Source organism: Opisthorchis viverrini (genome assembly GCF_000715545.1).
Source record: "Opisthorchis viverrini unplaced genomic scaffold opera_v5_128, whole genome shotgun sequence".
In the NCBI taxonomy this organism is placed as follows: domain Eukaryota; kingdom Metazoa; phylum Platyhelminthes; class Trematoda; order Opisthorchiida; family Opisthorchiidae; genus Opisthorchis; species Opisthorchis viverrini.
In genome coordinates this window covers 1,151,933-1,158,096 of record NW_008751782.1, presented here as the reverse complement: position 1 = coordinate 1,158,096, position 6,164 = coordinate 1,151,933, and positions in this window count along the sequence as shown.

Genomic DNA, 6,164 nt, shown 5'->3' with positions numbered 1-6,164 from the left:
AATCCGTGAATCCGTGAATGTCTGTGTCAGGCATAATAATGCTACATTCAAAACAAATGCACGACTGATGGGATTTGTGGGGACTACGGGTTGTGCAAAAACAGAGCGATTACAAAAATAGTAGGTTTTATCCACAGCAGAAGCGGTCGTGCCTAATCTCGGACGACCTAGCTTTGGTGGAGAAAAGAGGCAGAGAACCAGCGTGATTGTGGCTTATTCTTTGTTTTAGGAAACCTCAATCTAAAGCAAGATCAGACGGTTACAATTTGAAAATACTGGTCAGCAGCACAACAATAGGAACGCAAAACTGAACACCCAACACGGCATACTACTGTAAAGCTGTGAACCGCAAAAATAAGCACAAAAATGAAAAGAATGGTTCTAGTGGAGCAGCGTGTTTCAGCGATCAGGCCGGTTGATCTGAACTAAAATTGTGAACCACTGTCCAGCCTCCTGGGATTGTCGCGTTTATGACCACTCTCGCGAAAATTCGTGGCTGCGGGTTGTGATGGGGAGCAATGCAGGATGCGGATGTATGTCAGCCTTACTTTCAACGTCACGGTGTACGCATTAGCTGTTTGGACTCACTGATGTCGATGTTGCAGCGGAGCCGGTGTAGTTTTCCTGGGAGACCGCTTTAGTGCTAACGCATAGGACGGAGCGCTAACTGTAAACAAAATAATTTACCTTATGGGGGCATACAATGAAGGTCCACCGAGGTGCTCAGACTAAAGAAAGGTTGGGTAGACTCAAACGAACTCGGTCCAAGGTCGGCTAGGACAAGGCAAATTTGAGGCGAAGGAGTTGAGGTTAGATGAATATATAGGTGAGAGGGCACACCCAATAGTAGGGGGTGAACAGGTGCGGGTGTTCTATAGGACTGGCTATGGCAGTGCGGTGCCATAACTGCACCCAAATACTTCGGCTTTCTAACAGCGCTGTAATGGATGACATGGCTGAGGCCATCTGGCTAGAAGTGTGAAATTCCGTAGATTGTTCCTCTATTTGCGGACGCTGCTGAGGTTACAATTGGCTGAAACTATTTGGCCTTCTCGAGTCAATCACTATCATCTGATTGCCCCGGGACAAACGGTAGCAGCCGACCGCTCAGAAGACCATGAACACTATTAAGCGGCGTTTTGTTGAAGAGAAAAGCACGATGTGTCTTTACCCAACCTTTGCGGCGGACCATTTGTCACCGATGATCGATGATGGTGAGGCACGTCCTATCGAGCCGTCCTGAAACATGGGTTTCGATTTATGTGGCCCTTATGACCCGCTGAACTTTACTGTTAGCGGCTGGTATTAAATTGACTACTTACCCGATTACTTTAATCGTCGTCCAACGGAGGCATTCCTACCATTTTTCGTGCAGTCATTTTATGTAGGATCCTCATTGAGGTGATTACGTGTAAGAGGCAATTTCGTTACGTCTTGTTGCCGCTTATCCGAAAGGCGAAAGGGAGTCCTCTCCAGGTGACCTGAAAAGGCCTTTAGATGCCGATTTGAACTAAAGTATATGAAATCAACGTGGGATGTTGCCTTGCGTTCACATATCCTGCCCTTTGGCGGAACTACATGAAGAGATTGAGAGCCAGACCCTCAGATGATGCTTTGAGGAGTCGTTGGGAGACAAGGAAGAACGATGGCTTTATTTAAATCCTATGAATGATAACTTTGTCCTGAATTGGCTATCCGACGGAGTTGTGCCGCAATCTTTACGAGATAATCGGCCTTGTAAGCCACCGAGACCTTGTAGGTCATAGTCAATTGAATGTCTCCAATTTGTTCAGCTACATCAGCAAGAATTGCAGACAGCGACCATACCAATAGCATCAGGCACTTTCATTGTAACGGCGCTTTTGAATAGATAATTCCGTCCATCATATAATCGGCCTTGTAAGCCACCGAGACCTTGTAGGTCATAGTCAATTGAATGTCTCCAATTTGTTCAGCTACATCAGCAAGAATTGCAGACAGCGACCATACCAATAGCATCAGGCACTTTCATTGTAACGGCGCTTTTGAATAGATAATTCCGTCCATCATAGAGATTGCTCTCCGGTATCAAAACAGGGTAAGTCAATTTCGCTTCCAGTTTCTTCGTACAATGACGCGCTAATTTATTGTGTGCATGATGATCATGCAGACCAGCGTAGAGGATGAATCCTTTGCCGCAACACTAAGTTGGGAACCTTTGTCGTATAACGGCGTTCATGTACGCAATCTTCCGTTTAGCTCTGTTTGTCAAATACCGGATTACCGGTTACTGACCTCCGTTTGAGGCTTATGTTACCACAGAAGTAAAGCTATCAGAAGAGTTTATGAATGGTTTCCGCTACGTGGGTGGAGCAAACATCACAACTAGGGGGCGAGATCATTTGAATACCAACGGCCGAAGAATGTACCCAAAACTCATAACCTAGAATCGTCACGTAAACGCAAATATTTGCTCAATAATTTATTAGATCGCTGCAGTTTTAACGCTTGTCATAGTAGCGTCAGGCAAAACACGACTGACGAGCCGGAGAACCTTTTGATCTCCCGGTGTCTCCGGGATGTGACGAAAGTTTTGACTCTTATACTCTTGCGAAAAGATGTTGGAAGATTTTCCAAAATTTATCGGGACTTTATTTTCAGATCTGCACACTAATTAGATGTTAATAAAAACGAAATTTGGGGTTTTAGAAAACGACGTGCAACACACATAACACTGAAGATAATGTGTTCAACCTTGCATTCTCCAGTCCAGCTGTTACTTTAATGAAATAATAAGTATTAGAATATCAGGGTCGTTTCTATATTACTCCTTAGATAAGTCTCTAACTTTTTGAATCCAAGTACTCAGTGGCTGATCATATACAAGTCTCTCTTAATGAACGAATGATGCTACCCAAAATAGGCATTTCTACCAGAGTAGTGGGCGGAATCACTTCCCTGTCAGCCAACCTTGCAAGTGTTTTGAAAAAAATAGTTCTTCAATATTCATCTGTGAGCGCTGAAAGCTAAATAAACACCGCACACTCAGGAGGCAGAGAACATTGGCAACAATCAAAAGCCTAATAATGTCCAGGCATTCATTGCGTTTCAGAAAGTTCTCAACTGAGTGGAATGGGCCACAAGCGGGTTGAACGAAGATTAGATGGCTGATCGTCATTAACGATTCACGGATTCACGGATTGATACACAGGATCGAGGCAATTGCCCAAGATTCCCGGGTCGCTTTTGTTGTTGTCGGTCAGTGGCTGTCGTTCACCTGAAAGGCACAAGTGAAAAAAGGGTGTAGCACTGCTCTTTATGTTCTCAGCGCGGGGCAGTATGTTCGCCAGCGCGAGGATTCGCATAAATAATTGTCTAATAGTGCTTTAAATTGGGTTCGAGAAGGAGCGTGTACAACCGTCGGAGGAAGGTCATTCTACGCAGCTACTACCCGAAATGAAAAAAAGTTTTGTCTAACGGATGTGTGTGCCCTGAGCTTGAAGATTTTCTTACTACGTCCCCGCCGGGTGTTTGCTGGTTCAACGGTAAAAAACCCGTTTGCGAAGCTTTGTTCAAACAGGGCGTAAGTAAGAATTAGGTCCCCTCGGAGGCGACGGTACTCCAGGGGAAAGAGATCAAACATCGCGAGAGGCGTTTCGTAGTCCACGGATTTGAGGCCGGCAACCATTCACGTAGCGGCGCGCTGGACACGCTCAATGAGGGTGACATTGTTTGTGCGTCCTGAGTAGACAACTTGGTTGGCGTACTTCAGGAGCGGTCTGACGTAGGCCCCATAGAGTATTTGGAAGTCCATGCGAGTAATACGGGAGAGGGCGCATCGGATCATCCGTAAAATGCCAAATGCCTTTCGGCCTTTTGGTGCAGTGAGGAGGACAAGTTTGAGAATACCCAGATGGTCAAGTCTTTTTTGGCATCTATCCTCATGATGTTTTCTGGTTCTTTCTCACCATGCATAACAAAGGCATTCGCTGAACCCCCTCCAAACGACACATGGACGCACTTTTCGTCATTCAGAGGAACGTGCCAGTCCAACGACCACTGCTTGGCACCGTCTACATCCATTTAAAGGGCACTGGCATTGGAACTCCAGGCTTCCAAGTCGTCCGCAGAAAGTAGACGTGGACTTGCAAGAACATCTGGAAGGTCGTGGACGTAGAACAGAAACAGGAGTGGTCCCAAAACGGAGCCTTGGGGAACTCCAATGAAGACCGGCGCTGGAAAGGAATAGGTCGAGTCAATACTCACTCGGAATGATCTCTCTGATAGGAAGGCCTTGATCCAGCAGGGTCGAGTGTAAAAGTTACCTGGGAAACGAGTTCCCGCAAACTGAGCAATAATTGACTCAGTTGGTGAGGAGTACGAACAAAAGGTGTCGAGAATTTTACATCTGGCATAAACTTCGGTAGATTGCAATGAACGCCTTCCGGTGGTGACCGGGGACAAATGAAGGTTGATTGTGGTTGTCGGTATGGGAACCAGTGAGCGAGAGGGCCTGGACAAAGTAAGAGAGGAACAATTGCGGGTATGCTATCAAAAAGGGTATTCCAGCGCCGTACCGTCATTGCGCTGAAGTACCTCGGTTTCTGGACAGCCCCGTGATGGACTTCATGAATTAGGTCGAAATTTTCGCGGTCGAAACTTTCGCCCAAGGGGAAAAAGACCTCGTCCCACAAGGCCAAAAGGCGTGAACAAACCAGGCACCCGCGGAACGCAAAATACCTCACAAGCGAAACCACAAAGACAGGAAGCAGACGATATCGCCCCAGAGGCCCCCTTCGTAGCCTTGAACTCAAGCACGTTGCACAATTATTAAGTCTGCTAACCACCCTGGTCACTCAACTTTCGGCTCCTCACCCTCGGAAGCAGCAGAGACGGTGTTAAAATGCTTGTCCAGAAACTGCCTCAGCCTTTTCAACAAACTCGGCGATATTTAACAGACAGCTTGCTTTCAACAACCGTCCATAATCGCACTCAGAGACTTGGCCCACACCAGATGTCTCTGACGTGGATATCTCGAGAAACGGCTACCCTATTTTTCGAGCCGACTCAAAACGAGGGAGAGCTGGTGGGGTTGCTCTGTACTTACGTGCTGCCAATCAAGATCGTCTCCCCTGACACCACCCCCGCACCATTTCGCGATGCATTGTGGGCCCAAATCCCGCTGCGCGGGTCCGATTCTCTTCTACTTGGCGTGGTTTACTGTAGCCCTTCGAGTCCCCCAGAAGATGACCAAGTCCTCATACAAACTCTTGAACAACCCTCCAACTACCACTTCACTCATCTCCTGCTGGTACTGTGGCCCTGGGCGCTGAGTGGAGGCACCAAGAATTAGTGATTTTGGTGGCGATCCCAAGAGGCCCATTTTTGCGGAGGAATTCACCTTGAAGCTAGCTAGCAGTTTTCTAATCTGGCAATTTTTATCTGGCTTGTTTGGCTGCAGTTGCTCTTCTTTCGTGCTTGTGTGGATACCCGATCCACCGGCGATCAGCGTGGCCAACTGGAAGTATAAGGGATTTTCCGGATGGCTATAGTCATGCTTATGGCTTAGGTTGTCGGGTTCCTGGGCGACGGTTGTGTCCACAATCACAGGGGCCGCTTTTGACGGAGTGGAGCTGAAGATAGGCTTCGCTGCTTGTCCCCGCACATCTGACTCTGTACAGTTCAGAGATTGTGGCTTTGTTGAGGAGTGCATGGCTGCAGCTGGGTTGTCTGTTACGGAGATAAGCGTTGATAGCTCCACGTAATTTGGGCGCTGCTTGCATGTGAGTTTTGCCTCGTCCAGGAATCACTCCCTTTGGTGGGCGAGAGGCCCGTGGTGGTTGAGTAGAAACTGCTGTCCGGAGACGCAGCTGATTTCGTCGAACTGCTTTCGATAGCACAACGGGATACGAACACAGTCGGCTTGGTTATGAGCTTAGGGTCAGCTGAATTGGTGCCCAGCAGAAGCCTGTTTCGTGCCTACACACCTGACCTGTTGTGACACAGTCTTCGCGCGTCTAGATTGCGATCCTCAGATAGGCGCCTGATCATTGGGTTGGTCTTCTGAATGCTGCCAGCCCGCTCCAAGATCTTCTGTCCGTTAGATGGGGAAGAACGAGTGACTAGAAGTCCAAGTGTTCGCTTGCTTCCCTTCTGGCGTAACCATTCTGCGTGGAGCTATTGGT